This window comes from Vicugna pacos, chromosome 11 (genome assembly GCF_048564905.1).
Source record: "Vicugna pacos chromosome 11, VicPac4, whole genome shotgun sequence".
Lineage (NCBI taxonomy): Eukaryota > Metazoa > Chordata > Mammalia > Artiodactyla > Camelidae > Vicugna > Vicugna pacos.
The window spans coordinates 82,176,241-82,193,467 of NC_132997.1; the positions used below are offsets into that span (position 1 = coordinate 82,176,241).

The 17,227-nt window shown below is 37.3% G+C and overlaps 1 long non-coding RNA gene across 1 annotated transcript in view; it reads right to left on the reverse strand.

Moving 5' to 3' along the window:
* LOC140699841 (uncharacterized) overlaps window positions 1-1,252 on the reverse strand; it is an 80,557-nt gene extending 79,305 nt beyond the window's left edge. Inside the window, exon 1 of the long non-coding RNA XR_012078089.1 lies at window positions 1,126-1,252. This is a non-coding gene — a long non-coding RNA (uncharacterized lncRNA). The remainder of the gene's footprint in view (window positions 1-1,125) is intronic.
* Between the last annotated feature and the right edge of the window lie 15,975 nt (window positions 1,253-17,227).

Here is a 17,227-nt window from a genome sequence, read left to right on the forward strand (position 1 = left end):
ACACCACTAAGAAACTGTTTAGTGAATAACATTTTTCCCATCCATTACATTAGATTCCCCATCCCAAGACTTACTTCTATAAGAGATCTAATATAAGGACTGAAGACTTTGCTGAACTCACATTAAGACAAAACTCCCTATGTTCTTATTCTAATAAATAATTACTTTTGTATCTGGCTGTTATTGATACATTTGGATATTTTTTCTTAAAAGAGTTCACAAAGTTTTGGTAGCTTAGACCTCATAAAACCTTTTGTCCCCCCATGTATAATCTGTCCTGACATAGGAATCAGAAAATGCAGTGAGGATTTTCCTCTGCTTTCTTCTCTCTGCTGCCAGGCTGTCCAAACTTTCCCCAAGGTAAGATGAGTAGTTTCACGGAAAAAGAAAACTGGATGACTATTGTCAGTGTCCCAGAGTCTCACAAGTTCGATTATAGCTTTGCCCATTGGATATGAGAGCTGGTTAGAGGCACAGAAGATAGAATTCTGAGCCAAGACGATTATTTTGGAACTAGCAGGAAATAAAATAGGGCCATTAGACTCGAAACACGTGGTGGGAGTTAGTAATAAAATTACCTGATGGAGAAATGCCTAAAATCCATAGAAGAGAAAACTGATAATTTACTATCTAGGAAGACTATCTAGGGACACTGGAGACATTTTAAAATGGACAGTAGAGCAGAACACACTATCCAAACGACTTCAGTTGTCTTTCCGAGCAGTTGTCATGAACTAAAATAGAAGACATTTTTAGATTTAAAAGAAAAAATGCATTTTATACATAATATCTAACACAGTGTTTAAAACCTCTAAGTACGCCAAGATAGAAATCTGAAGGCAAAAACTATCAATTTTAATGGAAGGGTTGAGGCAAGAGAGGAATGATTTTCTGATGCCCAGTGAGATGTTATGATTATTAATGACAGGAGGAGAATCTTTTCAAAATGCTCCAGTAGGTCGAATACTGTGGCTGTTTTATAATATAAATGCATTCAAACCAAACAGCTCTCACTTTTTGGATCTCACTGCCTGTAGTGTAACTTCAACTCTACCCTCTCTCCTCATTAGCCATAATCCAGGGTTGCTTGCTTCCCAAAGAATAAATTAAACTACTGCAAAATACCTGAAGAAAAGGGCCGTCTGTACCTCCTACTGTTCCCACCACGTGGTGCACTTTGCATTCTTGTGTATTTGTATATTCTTTCCAAATGTTCTAGAGTGTTTTCAGGACTTGTTCTTACTTTCCTATAAAGTAGAAACATCTGAAAGGAGAAAAAAAAGGAAATAGGAGTTCTATTTCTTATTTTGCCTTCAAAAATGGAGTTCAGGTAAATTTGTTCTCAGTTCTGAATTACAGTATTACATTTTTATTGTATCGTCATAAAAATGTTCATGTTTTTCAATATCATTTGAGTATTTTTGCTTTGTCTTCCCAATAAAATGATTATTTTAACAAAAATATATTAAGTTTCAGGTACTTTGAGAGATGCTGAGTTGATTAGGACCCAGTCAATGTTCTCACAGAAGTTTGAGGTAAAGGAAAACATATAAGAGAAAACTATTTATAATATATGTATAGTTTTTTATTTCATTTAAAGCTGCTTATAATGTCCAAATTTGAGCCTATAATTCTGTCTGCTCACTAGGAGCAAATATACCATATTCATCATCTCTAGTCTCCAACATTAAGGACAGTCCTTGTCACAGAGTAGATGTCCAGTTATGTCTGGGTTTTTCAGGACTATCATACAAGTCTGCATACAAGTTTTTCAGGACTACCATACAAGAATGCAGCTGGGCATGTAAAAATGCATAAGGCAGAATCAGTAATTTAACTCAACTGGTGGTAGTGAGATGACTCAGAATTCATACAATGTAAGAATTTTTTTAAAAATAGGTCCTCAAAAATATTGCTGACTAACTACCTTCTTGAAAGTAATAATGTCCCCTTATCTGCATCACATTATCACGTGGTTTTTACATAAATATCTAGCACCTATCCCAATGATAGAAGAAGTCAAGTTTAAATAGAAACGTAAGATTTCTGTTAACCCTAAAGGGACTGTGGAGTGTGAAACTGTGGCTTTAATTTATGTATTCTTTTAATTTATATTTTAGTGATTTGCATAGTCAGTCTTATATAAACAGATTTACCAGCATTTTAACAACCTTACTTATTTGAATGCATGTAAAAATAGTATCCGGATCACAGGCATTTTCCTTTCTTCTGTTCTCCCTGATGCACTTGCTTTGTTGAGTAAGAATGTAGGAAGTACAGAATGTTATAATGTATGAAAAGACATCACAAACCAAACTCACAAAATCTCAGTGGCAGCAATAAAAGACAGCTGATACATAAAGCAACAAAGTGAAGTCGTTATTGTCACAGTATTTTCACATGTATGTATCGTGGACCTTCTGATGCAGGGTCCTGAAAACTAGCAAAGATAATGTATGCTTTTTTAAAATATGTTTTCCTAATTCAAACTAAAGCTTTTGTTCTCTTTTGATTATTCAACATGGCTTCATGCTCTCCACAAAGACCCTTCACCTGACAGCAATGGTTGTAATGGAAAAGCCACAGTTTCCATGATCCTCTGAGCAAGTACTGGCCTCACATGGTCCGAATCTCCAGCTTACTTCCTATGACTTCTCCTCACATTGGGTACCACTTTCATTCCAGATTTGTTTAACATTCCACTGATCTGTGAATGCTCTATACATGGCCCATCCTCCATACTCATGGACTCACAGTGTGTGAATAATTCAAAGCCTAGGGTACATAATACTTAATTTATCCTTCCTCTGAGCTTTCATGTTATTATTTTTTTCACATTATTTTTACACACATGTTAAGAAACTTCAATGGGCTCCCATAAAATCCAATGTCTTGGTTATGTTCTACAATGTTCTGAATTATCCCTGTTCACCTCTTATCTCTCTGTTCATGATTTCCTCCTAGTCCACAAGGCTCTGGACATGCTGATCTTTTCAGTTTCTTGTAAATCAAGCATCGGGGCTTCTGACGATTCCATTCTTTCCACACAGAACAAGCTTCTCCCTATTCTTCTCTTGTTCACTTCCTGGTTACCCTTCTGTTGTCAGCTGCAATTACACTTAGAAGCAGCTTATGAAGGTGTTTAATAGTTGGTACTCTGAAAAAAACAAAGACAAATTCATATCTGATTTCTTTCTCTTATTAGAGGTTTGATCTTGAAGACTTGCCTAATATATAAGGCTTTTTCTCCTTCTCCATAAAATGAGAATAATAATGTTAAATAGCTCAAAGGGTTAAGGCAGACAATAAATAAGATAATCCAAGGATCTTCTTGAAAACAGAAGTAACAGCGTAACTTAAAAGTCTGTCAAATCCTCCATGACATAGAGGACCTATATGGCAATAAAGACATTAACAAACAACATAACCAATTTGAAAATTTCTACATTAATACTACTTAAAAACTTTTTTTTTACTATGAACCACATAATACAAGAATGTGAGGATAAACCACCATCCATCGCAATAGTTGTTATAAAATGTACAGAGTGAAGCAAAAGAAAATAACTAGGCATCCAATGGACTTGACAATCCCCCAAACAAACAAAATCACATGAATAAATATATGCTCACTGGAAACCACAGATGGCCAACTTAAAAAGAGCTGCTGAAACTGGCGGGCCTTGGTCAACTCCAAAAGTGGATTGGGGATTGATACAACATCTAAAAGGGCTGAGCAGTCTGAATTACATTAACTCTCAAAATCTATCATCCAATGCTCTTTGTTAGGAAAATTCCTACACTGAGGAGTACTGCAGAGACAAAAGAAAGTCCAGATAAAAGTGGAGGGGAGGAACAGGGTTAGTAATCATCAGAAACAAGAAAACATTTTGAACATCACACCAGAAAAACAGAAGAGGGTACAAAGTGACAGCCACAAAGTGAGGGGGTGGAATAAACTGATTCCTTACATAAGAAATATCAAACGTTTAAGATAAAATTTTATACCAAATCATATAAGAAAAAAAGTAGCAGAATGATATTTCCACATCTGTAAAAGTATGCCAGAAAACATGACCACAAAAGATACTCAAATTGTTGCATATTTCAAGGGAAGATAACTACATAAAGAAAATGGCATAAGATATTAAATGCAATGTAAATCATAGTTAGAAACATTTGGATATGTTTTAGATCTTAATAAAGGCTTATAAATAAAATTTAAAAATAATTAGTTCGTAAGTTAAAACTAACTGTGAACAAACAGAAGAGTGAACGGAAAAGCAAAAAAAAAAAATGGAGAAACTAAAATGATTTGGGAGGAACTGGTAAATTTAAACACATGTAAGAAGATACAGCATTATACAATAGGTGACTCCAAATAATAACAAAGTGTAGAAAAAGAGTACTAAAAATTATAATGCTAAGTAGTTTTTCTGAAAAAAAAAGTTTAAAATTACATGTTAAAAGATGTATTACATACTTAAGAAAAATTGACCCAGAATATCCAAAACTTATATATACTTAGTAAAACTGCCCAACTTCAAAGAAAAAAAAACAAAAAACTGTGAGAACCCAAGCAAAATTACAACATTGATAAATCAGTTTATCATTAATCTTGTATACAGCAACACTTTATTTTAAAAGAAAATGTGAATGTATAAATACACTTTATTACAACTCTACAATGGAGACTCCCCAGCAATAAAACATATCAATACATGTAACAGTGTGGATGAATCCCAAGGGGTAATAAAGTGTCTGACATGACCTTTGATGTTTGACTCTGTCTCTTAAGCAGCATCACTTTCTCTTCCTCTCTTGCCCCACATGTGGGCAAGCTGATAAGAAGGCTTGAATTCTCTTTCCTTTGGTTCTGGTGGAAAGTTCAAACCACACCAGCCCTGGGCTGCACTGGGGAGCTTTCACTACAGCCCCAATCCCTGATCATAATAAAAGACAAAGATAGTTGCCCCTCCTTGTTTTCTCAAAACATTTTTGTACCTGTTGGGAGAATATTCTGCTCCTACCAGAAAGCCTCATTATGTGAGTAACATATTTTCATACCCTCTTGGTGAATGTGTGGCATCCAAATCAAATTTTGACATTCAAACCAAATTTTGCATCAGGTGTCCATTTCATATCAGCAAGATGACCATAAACAAGGGCATTAAGTGAGTAAAAATAGCCAATTGCATAAGTGACATGGTATATGACTTCATTTATATGACACTCTAGAAATGACAAAATTGTAGTGATAGATACAAGAGCAGTAATTGCAACTATAAAAGGGTAACATGAGGTAGTTTCTTTGTGGTGATGGAATCTTTCTATACCTTAATTGTGGTGCTAGTTATCTTACGGAAATGACAGGCCAGCCAAGAAACAAGCACCACTCGGAGGGTTGGAGTACTCAGATTTATTACGCCGGCAGGCTCAGAGGGGCTTCTTCTCCGAAGCTCTGAGCACCTCCAAGACGTGTGCATGAGGTTTTATATGGTTAATTACAAGCTTGGGGTATTTGGCCAGTAGGCATGGAACAGCTTTAGCAACAATCATTATCACAAAAGTAGAGGCAGGGAGGCAGGAAACCAACATTTCAAGGCCAGATATGTCTCTTTGAAAATCCAGCTGGCTAGCAAAAAAAAACATGAACAGGGAATCAGCAAACCAACAATAATTAACTCAGATTTACAAGTTAGCCCAGCAGAACTCAGATCAGTAATCCGACATTTGTTACACTTAGATTTGTGAGTTAGCTTGTTAGCCCAGCTGGACTTTTCCTTCACAGTTATATAAATTTATACATGTGATGTGATTGCATAGTACTATACACACTGACAAACACACACACACAATGCATATTAAAAACTGATAATTTGGTTAGTGGTACTGTATCAATGTCAATTGCTTGATTTTGATAATGTACTTATAAAGCTGCTTTCATTACAGAAAGCTGCTTGAAAGGTATACAGGAATTCTATACTATTTTTGCAAAATTAAAAGTATAACAAAACAAATATATATCTAAAAATTCCTCTCTGATGTTTTCTCATCTTCTTAGAATAAAATCTGGAACTAGACCCTGAGGTTTCCACACGATATGTCGCTTTCTTCCTCCTTGATCTTGTCTTCTGCTATTTCTCCCTATTCTGTTATCTGGGACGTGGCAACCTTGATCAGAACTTAGGGACTTTAGAATAGTTTTCCTTTCCGTCTGGAATATTATCCCCTTAGACTTTCACTTAGTACTGGGAAAACAATACTAAAAAATATATACAAACCTCCAGACTCCTTTTTCACAGTGCAGGGGGAAAGATGGCCATTGATGGAATGATACTAGTAAAAAACAAATGATAAGTGCTATAGCATAGTGGTGCATGGATCTTCGAGCATCAATAGTAGGGAGATGTGACCCAGTTTAGGGATGCAAAGAAGTCTTCCATGAAAGAGTGACATTTGAGCTGAGATGTAAAGGCTAAGCTGGATTTTACTAAATGAAGAGCAGCAAAAGAGAGCTCCAGATGAAAGAAAAAACATGTACAAAGACCCTGTGCTGATGGAATGGTGGTTTGAGAGGAGAGAGAAATATCACAGTAATAGAATATAGGTCACAGACCTGGGAAGAGGAGAGATCATTTAGGATCTTAGAAACCACATTGAGGGTGATTTCACTGGATTCCAGATGACTACAGACTCCTCACAAGGCTAGACTGAAACTAAATTCTACTTGTAGCAATTAATGCTTTTAGACTTCAGGTTTAAACACAGAGGAAGGGACAATCCACTGACATCTCAGCGTAAATGATGTCACTGAGAGCAGATTGTATTGGGAGAGAGGTAGATGAATTCTGTGACAGCTTGAGTGAAAGAAAAAAAACTATGGGGGGGAAGGGAGTTACTTCATAATTTGACCTACAGAGGCTCTTACAGTAATTCCCTGGTAAATATCTCTCATTTGCTCCTATTGGCCAAAGCCTTGTAGGACTTGCGCATCAAGAATCAGCGACCCAAAACCTGGCTCTGTGTGGTCCAAAGAACTAGCTGGAGGTCAGGCTAGTGTGACATGGAAAGTCTGTCCAGCTGCCCTGGTGTCTGGTTTTTTGTTTTTTTGTCTTTTTTTTTTTCATTTCTACAAATGACAAGCCCAGGAACAGCTATCTCTTAGAAATCCTGCACATTTGAAAATGAGAACGACATTAGATTTGGGCCAAGTTTGCCAGACTGCTGAGCAATTCTAGACACATTATGACTCTTAAATTCAAATTCCTCTGTCTCTCTGGATTCCTTGATTTGAAGTGTTCAATTTTTTTTCTTTCATTCCTCCTGTCCTTCCTCCTGTTTTCCTGTTTCCCCCAGTCTTCCTCCTGTCTTTTTCCCTTAGTCTGAAAAGGAAAGGCTTAGGTGTTTAATAACTCAATGCTCATTGTACATCTCACAATCCTTAGTTTGGCCATCAGCCTCAGGTTTACAAGTCTCACAGATGATCGCTGTCATAAGGGTCATTGATATTTTCAGGAAGAGCTAGAAGCTTCTTTCTTTCAGTAACCACATGAAATATAAACTTCCTCTCCCCTCATATATCATCCCACACACCTGTTTTCCAAACCCCAGCTTCTCTATAGGCTTTGGGACCTCTGAAGACCAGTGGCAGAGAGAGGCTGTCCCACATGCCCTTTTCCCAGACCCTGCAGTTCAGTGGGCTGGGCTGGCAGGAGGCCAATGGCTCACTTTAATGAGCAGGCTGCACTTCCTAGTGATTGATCACTTCCTCTATAAATTAAGGTATAGCATCTCTGCTGAGGTCAATGACTTACTAAGAAGTCTTTCAAGCAGTAAATCCCCTTTCTCTCCATTCTCTAGGCAGTAAAGGCATTGCTCAAGTCAGAGAAATACAGGGTTACCCTCAGCTGGGGAGACACCAACCTAAAAAGTAAAACTTTATTCAGTAACACCACAGCAGGGGGTACTTTGGGCAGTGTCAGCAACCTCCATCAGTTATGTCGCCTCAGTTCTCATTTAGCAGGGACTTTTGAGTGATCTGGAAGGGGATCCAGAGTTGGGCAGTTTGAAAAACCCAGCTCTGGAGAATTAACTCCTGAGGGCACACAACTGCATAAATCAAAATGCGTAGGTTTTGTTTTGTTAGGTTTTGATTTGGGCAGGAAGATATTTGATGGTTGGTTTACACGGGAGAGAGGGAGAGAGGAGTATGCGTACTCTTATCTAGTCAGTTAATCCAGATTTGGTCCCTGAGGAGAGAGTGGGTAAGAAAGATGGTGAGGGAGTTATTTTAATGCGAGGTCCATGACGGGGTGGCCCAAGTAGTGTCAATGAGGAGTTTAGAAGACGAAGTGCGGTGTAGAGCTGGGAAAGGACAGTTTTCCCCAGTACTTTAGAGAACCCTTTATTCCCTTCAGGACTGTTGGACTTTGGAGCCTGAGAGGCTGGTACTCCAGACACAGGCATTAGTGCTGTTATAAGCATGGTAAGTGGGCAAAATTGAGACAGAGCAGGAGAGAAAGATTAGAACAGACGTGCTGGCTGATACATGGGGGCATTCCTGGAGAATCTCTAAGAGTGTTGGGAGGGCTTCCCTGAGGAACTCTGTCTGCTTTATTTTCCTGTAATTAAGCAATATCGAGGACTTGGGTGATATTAAGCGGAGTTTGGGGTTCTAGTGAGGAAAGAAATTAGGCCAAGAGACCAAAGTTCCATGTTCATTTTCTGTTTCTATTTGTAGCAACATGTAAGCTTTTGAATAAATCATATTTTGGAGGTAGGCCACAATTCTACCATCTTAAAATGAAGAATCTGAGGTTAAATACCTATTAGCTTCTTTCAGCTCCAGGAAGAGTCTTTCTTCACTTCTTAGCTAAAGGTTTTCTCAAAAATATTAAAAGCCTCCAGATTAGGTTGTTTCCTTGTTTAAAAGTGTTCAGTCATTTCATACAGAAATTGCATGCAGAACGAAACCCAAATCTGATTCATGATCTCAAGATTCTCCTGATGGACTCTTGCTTCCCATTTCCATTTCCTCTCCTATGAGCCTTCCTTAAGGCCACTGTACTACAGCTGCACTGGCTTTCTTTCTATTCTTTTGATATTCTAAGCTCATTCTCACCTCCAAGACCTTTGAACTTGCTCTCTCTTCCTGGAAGGCTTTTCTCAGAGATTCCCTCAAAGCTGAATTTTTTTTTTTTAGCATGCTTTTTTATAGAAGTATAGTCAGTTTACAATGCTGTGTCAATTTCTGGTGTACCAAAGCTGGATTCTTATCACTTAGAAATAGTGAGTTCAAACATTTATCAAAGAAACTCATCAGTAAAATTGTATCCCCAACCTAGACATTGTCTCTCAGTTTCCTGATTTAGTTTATAGCTCTCTAGAATTTCTGTAATTATCTCATTTGTTTGTTTATTCATTTTGACTCTCCATTATTAGAATCTAAACCCTTAATAAGCAGGAACTTTGATTGTCTTACTTAGCACTTTGAACAGTCCCTCATCCATGGCAGGTATTAAAAATCCATCAAATAAATTAATAATAATTCAATATCCTGATTATTGACTGGGTACAAGAGTATCTCACAAGTGGTAGAATCTATAGACTTGAAAAGGAAGCTTTCTGAACTTCCCCACAGATTTGAGAATATTGTTTGCTTATTCTATGTTTCAGTACTGACATAAGAAAAAGATGACTTATTTACTCAGATTCTAGTCAAAATTCTAGTCAAAATCTAAAAATAAGGAGAGACTTTGTAATCAGGTAGATAAAAGTAATGGTAATCGATTACCTACTTCATCTAGGCCTGGTGCAAGGCTGATTAGTGATGTTACTTCCTTTCCTGCTCACAGCAAACCTGTCATATAGATGTTTTCATTTCCATTTTTCAAATGAGGAAACTGGGACTCCGAAGCAGTAACTCACTTGTCCAAGCCTCACAGCTAGTAATTAGCAGGCTGTGAAGTAGAAGTCAGGGAAACTCAGACTTTGAGTCTCTTTCATCTGGCCTCTTACAGACTTTCTATGTTGTTGCTAGCCCTGAAAAGAATTGGTTTTGTGACATTTTAGGTCCAAGTGATCTCTGTCAAGAAGACGAATTTGCCTTCTCCTGCTTCTGGCAGACAACTGAGAGAAGGGAGATGTTGTCATTGAGAGGACAAATAAAATCAAGGTCTTTGCCACTTAGAGTCAATAAAATCTTCACGATGCGTTTTCCATGGCTGTTTTGGAGAAATTCCAGTTGAAGCAATTAGCTTTAACGCCTCTAAATGTCCCCAATACTTTAAGCTGTTTAGTATATTCCAAATGTCCAGCTAATTTTCACTACATTAGTGACTGTGAACTGTGAATGTCAACTCTCCCCAAACCCCAGAAAAGAACACATCCCAAGGAGAAAAAAATACATGTAACCAATATAGTGCAGTAAGCATGAGGGATAGAACCTGAGGAGAGCAGAAAAGAGGGAGGGAAAGGAAGAGAAAGATACAAAGAAAGTAAGAGAGCTAGAGATGGAATAAAATACAGTCATTGAAATAATAATAATTATAATCATAATAGCAAATACTTACTGAATTTGAATGCTTATCATGTTCTAGGTATTATTCTATAAATTTGTAAGCATTGATTCATTATATCATTCACTCCTCAAAACAATCATATGAGTCTGACAATATTACCTCTAGGTAGCAAATACGCAAACTGAGTTACAGAAAATTTAAGTAACATGCCCAAGGTTACTGGTCTATTAGGAAGGTGAAGAGGGCTTAGAAGCCAGATGCACTGGATTCGGAGTTTGTGTTTTAAAGTAAAATGACATAAAATCTGATGGAATGATTAATATTAAATATGTAACTTAGGAGTGGAGAGATGGGGAGATAACTGCTTTTCTGTGTCTACAGTACCTCAAATAAGTCTCCTAGCTTCAAAAGTCTTTGACATTGATCTACTAATGATAAATAAAATGTCTTTTAAGTTGTTTTTCTCATTGTGATAACTAAGGCTTAATGTCCTGTTCCAATGCAAACATTGTTTAGTCTGTTTAGTTTGCTATGCATATTGAGTAGCTCAGAGTATCTCTCCTGACTTCTGGGTTCTAAAAATCAATGAGGAAAAAGAAGAGACACCAATAATAGTAAACTGGGAATGGAGAGAACCCAACTTTAGACCAGAGGAGGGAGGAGGGCTTTCTATTGCTTTCCCAATTGAAATGGACTGAATCATCATGGAGTGACATGATGAGAACCTGGTGGATGGTGGACTCACTCAGTCAGGTCTAGCCTGGTCTGCTCACCAAATGAAAGACATAGCCAAAGAAGATCCCCAGGGCTTTCTGCTCCATAAAGCATGCAGCACAGGCAGGAAATTATAGATCAGGAGATTGGACTTTTCTAGTCAGATAAGTCACTCCTCTTGTAAAAAAAAAAAAAAGAGTGATGCATGGAACCATACAGGATGGCAAACATATTTTCAATAACTTTTTTCTCATGATGGAAACAAAAAACCAGAATAACTAAAACCCTCCATGAAATCCACCAGGTCTTTTCCATTGACATCCATCTAAGAGAAGATAGCAATGAGTGTACATAGAACTAAAGTTAGAAAAATTGGTGTGGAGGAACATGGTGAGATGTTTTGCACGCAGACATCAATTGGAGAGGACTGGAACATGTGTGGACTCTCTTTGGGTGTCCAAAACACAGCATGAAGGCAAGATTTGGCTGTGATGTGTCTGAAAGTGATACCACAAGGAGTAGCTTTGAAAGGAGAATTTGGAAAATGCTGAAAACAACCTTATCTTCTTAATTTTATTGGTGACATCAGACTCTAGCATAAAAAATAGATAAAAGGATCACATTATATTAAGAATAACAACTTCAACTGCTACAGTTTTTTTTTTTTAACTCTAAAGAATTCACTGCCTGGTTTATTTGGGAATACTTTTAGAATTGTGTATAGTTTGAAGAACAGATGCTCTAATAAGATTCAGAAGTTGAGGTTTGGTTTAGAGAAAATATCTGAATACATCATCACTCATGGTCAAGATGCATAACATTTCTAATTCTTTTTAAAATTTTTGTATTTTTCTAAGCAGCAATCAACATTTAGTTACTTCTATATATGGATACTAAATATATCTGTCATAACAACCAAATGAGTAGTTACTCTGATCATTCATAATTATCAAGGTATTTATCATGATATTATTAATACATTGACTCCTTTTGGTGACAGGGTACCCAGGATATAACAGGTCACCCCCTAGTATTCCACTGCCAATTTGTGATAATTAACTGCTACTGAATACAAAATGTAAAATATTCTAAGGGTTTTTTTAATAGTAGTGAGAATAAACAGGATAAAATAAGTGTTGTAGATATTAAACATTATAAACATAACTCAGATAGGAAAAGGAAATGACCATGAATGTAAGAAGGCCAATTTGACTCATTAAAAACATACTGAGCTTTTTTTTCCCAGAGAAGGTTTTGTAATCTCAAGTGGTGAATGATTTCACTAAGTATTTTTGACTATCAGGTGTTGCCCAGGCAGTTTCTCTTTGGAATTTCTATGCATTGACTATTTTGAGATTACATAAGCAATTAAGGTTAATTTTCCAGATTAACATAGTCACATACTTCCTCAAAAGTATTATTATCCTATCTTGATGAACTATTTTGGCAGAATAATAATTTTAGATGACAATGTATGGATGAATTAGTCACTCCATGAAATTAAAATAGTATATTCTGGTGTTTACAAGCTAACAAATATTTAGACATTAGCTTTCTTTCTCTTTTCCTTGACTTATGTGGACAACATGAATTAATTTCACACTTGGCATCCCAGTTAATGGGAATGAGTGCTCTATATGCTCAATTTCATAGAGAAGGTGGGATGGGGACATTTTTTGTTTTCTCAATACATGACTACTAGAAGTTCACATAATAAGAAGGCAGTGGTTAAAACCATCTTATTTTTATTGACTCTATCCATTAGTAAAATTTGACTCTTATTTTCCCCCTAATTTTCTCCTTTTGTTCATTTATAAACTCCAACATAGACTAATTAGCAGATTGGCAAACAAACAGAATCACAAAATGTTAGATTCTTAGCAAATTTAGAGACCAGCTGTTTCCTCAGTTTGCAAAATTCTCAGAGTGATTCAAGGTCACATGGTTAAGCTAGAGGCAGAATAGAAATTAGGACTTAGTTCTCTGGACTCCAAAGCATTTCTACTATGCAGTATTTTCTTAGAATATTTACCAAAAGACAAAGTGGGTGAACATGCATTTATTCGTATCACTAATCCCTACTATGTGTCAAGAACTGTGCTAAGGCCTTGAGGGCACAGCTGAGAGCAAGACAAACACAATCCTTGGTCTTGAAGTAAGAGGTCAGACATTAAGACATTAAACATTATTATAAATATAATTGGAATGTATTGCAGAGAATAAAGCAAATGTTTGACAGGGTCAGAATTACATATTACTGGGCTCTTGCTAGCTTTGGGATGAAGAACTGAACAGATGGGCACAATGCAGTCAGAGAGCATGGCTAAAGTGAACAAGAGTTATGATGTTGGATATGAAAAAATATTTGGGTAACATCCACTAGAGTGAAACCCTAATTTGATGTTAGTGTGGAAATGGGGGATGAACAAAGGAAGGAGTCAAAAGTAACTTCTCGTTTTCTGAATTGAGCAACTGTGTTCATTTTTACTGTAGAGGAAAATGATGTATTCAGTTATTATTCACACACCTAAAAAGAGATGTCCACTTAGCAAAGGGAGATTAAAATTTTGGCATAAGCTATGGAATCATTAGAATATGGTTTGTTAGTGAAGCCACAATAGTGGAAGCAATCACTAGCAGATCAACTATGGAATGACAAGGAAAGTGGCTTCAGAGAACAACATTCAGAACATCATGAAGTAAGAGATAAACACAGGGGAAAAAGGGATGAAAATCTGCAGAAGATAGTGGGGAATGGTCAGAGATTTAGGAGAGTTAAAAAAAAAATAACCCTAAAGGATTAGTTTGTCAAGGAGAAAACTCAACAGTTTTAAAAACTGCAGGAGTATAAGAAAGATGAGGGCTTAAAAGAGTCCACTGAGTTTTAACAGAACAAAGTTCTTTTTGACGAGGAGTGAGAAGTTTCTGTGACATTCTAGGGGAAAGGAGCTGGATCACAGTGGGTGAATACAACTGGCATAGACCAATTTTTCAAGAACTTTGTGAAGGGTAGTGGAGAAACTTGATGGTAGAGGGGGCTATGAGAAAGGTATTTTAATTGTTTTTTCAAAATGTTCAGAGAAGTGTGTGAAGATACAAGAGTGAGGAGATAACCAGAGGACTAGACCCCTGAAAGGGGCTGGATAAAAAAGATTTTAAACACTAGGTAGAATGATTAGCCTTGGGGGGAGAATGGACACATTTCTCAGTGAAACGGAGAGAAAGAGGAGAAGATAGAGGCTGGTATAGGACAGAATATGGGTGTTGGGCAAATATGTGGACATTTTTAAAAAGCTTTCCTTTTTTTCAAGGATTTGGGGCTAGACAGTATTTTGATGATGGGCCATAATTTGCACAGGGGGTATTCTGTGGAAGGCACAGTTCTACCTCTGTCACTCCTCAGTGTGTGGCTTCACGTGACCAACCAAAATCAATTCTGCAAAAACTAATCTGGGAGACAGAGGCACAGCCAGCAATATGTGCCACACCTACCACTGAGGAATCTTCTGAGGGGTTGATAATAAAGTCATTAGAAATTGTTGTAAATGCAAACCCAAGACATACATTGATTCTCCTCCTCATAGTTTTGTGCATTAGACCACGCTGAAGGGGAGCTTCTATTCTGTAGCTATGTAACCTTATGCTCTTCAACTAAACTTTCTGATTCAGAGTTCCTATAAATAAAATGGCAGAAATAATATGTAACTTATACAGATATTGTGATGATCAAATTAGAAAATACACGGAAAATTCTATTAAGGACGCTTGATTCTAAGCAAATGAAACCTGATACCAACTACCTTAAATAAAAAGAGAAAATCCTATTAGGAGATCGGACAGTCTCCTGGAATTCAAGGTCAGGGACTCCACCAGGCTTTGGGAACAATAGGCACCAGAAGTTTTGACACCTCCAGAATTTCTGACATGTCCTTTGACTCTGATCCCCTCTCCACAGTTACTTCATTTTTTCTCCCTTTTTTTTGTTGAATATCTCCTTCCAGTTCTCTGATCCAGAAAGGAAATATGCTCAGCCATAATTCTAGATCTTTATTATTTCTCTCCCAGGCATTGGAACAACAAGAAAACTAATTGTTTTCAGTCCCCCAAATGAGGGAAACAGAACAATACAGTTTGTTTTTTGGTGTTCACTCTGTATCAGTAAATTGTGAAAAGGGCTTCAGAACAATGTGCCCCCAAGTTGTGCTTACTGAATGGTAACCACCATGTTGATGGTGGGGATGAGGGGCATAGGCTCTATCCCACAAAAGTGCAGGTTTAAGCAAATGAATCAAAATATCAATCCATAAACAATAACAGATTGTATGGTATTAGTGCAGTTATAGTGAAACAACTTGCTATTATTTTATTATCCTTTAGTTTCTGTATTCTGGATTATTTATTCTCCAAATCAAATTAAATGGACCCCTCTCAAGTACTTTTCCTATTTCATCTTTTATCACATGACATTCAAAGTGTCCTTCCTCACCATCTAATTGACTACTTTCACTATCATACATTCACACACACACCAGACACATGACCAGTCACACACCACCTACATGGAAGCACTCCCACCCACTTTGCTATATGCTCCTCTGTTTCACAGACCCTTTCTCACGTCCTTTTACCACTGCCCAGGGGGGTTCTTAGAACTCCTTCGCAAGAAGTGTTATTCTGAAAGACATAAAATTCTCCGTAAGAGTTAAAAGATCACCTGACTCCCCAACCTGCAGGAGATTCCAAGAACTTTACCACTTGCTTCTCTAATTTCAGCTCTGTTCTCTTCCCAGGGAGCTTTGTGCAACATCCTAATTGTAGAGCTGGGGTCCAGCCTACAGGACATAACATTACATTTCAGGGAATTATCCATCTGATGTTTCTGAAACGTTAGGATATAGCAGGAAAGAATGGAAACGGGATTGTGAGGTTATTCAGCTGCTGACTGCAACCTCACCAGTTTCCTCTTAGATGGAGGCTCTGGGATTTTTGTTGGGGAGAGAAGTCAGTGGCATTTTGTTTCCGCAGATAGTTCCATTCCAAACACCTGCAGGAAGCAAAGCCTTTCTTCCTTTCCAGGTTACATAGACCCTTATTTATCTAGTTTTATTATTGCATTTTCCACACAAACACACACATACAAACACACACGGAGACTTTTGTTGGGATATGGTGTTTACTTTCTGGATGCTTTTTCTTTTCCTGTAAATTTCTTGCCTCTCTAATTTTGTGCCTGAAGTTCAAAGAAATGATTTGGAAACACAGAAAACAGAATTCCAAAGAACCTGTTCTGACAGGAAGTCATGAACAAATTGGGACAAGAAGAGCTATGGCTTCTAAATATATACTAACACTTTCTGATATCTTTGGGGAACTTGGCAAAAACCTTCTCCAATTTTCTGCACTTTAACTCATGTTGGTTTGATGTGTAATGTTTCTTCCCCTTATCAAGAAATTTTATGGCTGATGTTGGCAATTCCACCCAGTTTAACTCCTCTGCTTGGTACTCTAGGTTCTCCATTTTGGGGGTTGGTTTGTTTATTCTCTCCAACCCTCTGCTATCTTTTTCTGTTCTTCATAAAACTCTCTCTTCTCTAAGAATCCTGGTCTCATTATTACTAGGTCTCTTTTTCAAAACTATTCAATTTCCTCTTGATTTAAGAAAATAAATTTAGTTACAGCAAATAATACATGAATATTTGCTGTGGAAAACTATACAAACATTAATGAGCCTGTGTGGCATAGCCTGGCTGGTTGTTCACCAAAGCTATTTCGTCCTCATGGGCACTGCCTTGCATCTAATCCACTTCACATCAAGTGTCTTCCAGGCAGTGGCACTGAGGAGTGGGTGTGCTTTCGCCATCATCTCTCTGTTCTCTCATCTGCTAGCTGGATGATGACAGCACAATTTCCAAAGCATGTATTGAATATGCTGGAACCCTAACCTGGAGAGCTGTGGTCTCTGACTACTCAGGAGAGTTACACACTCAGGA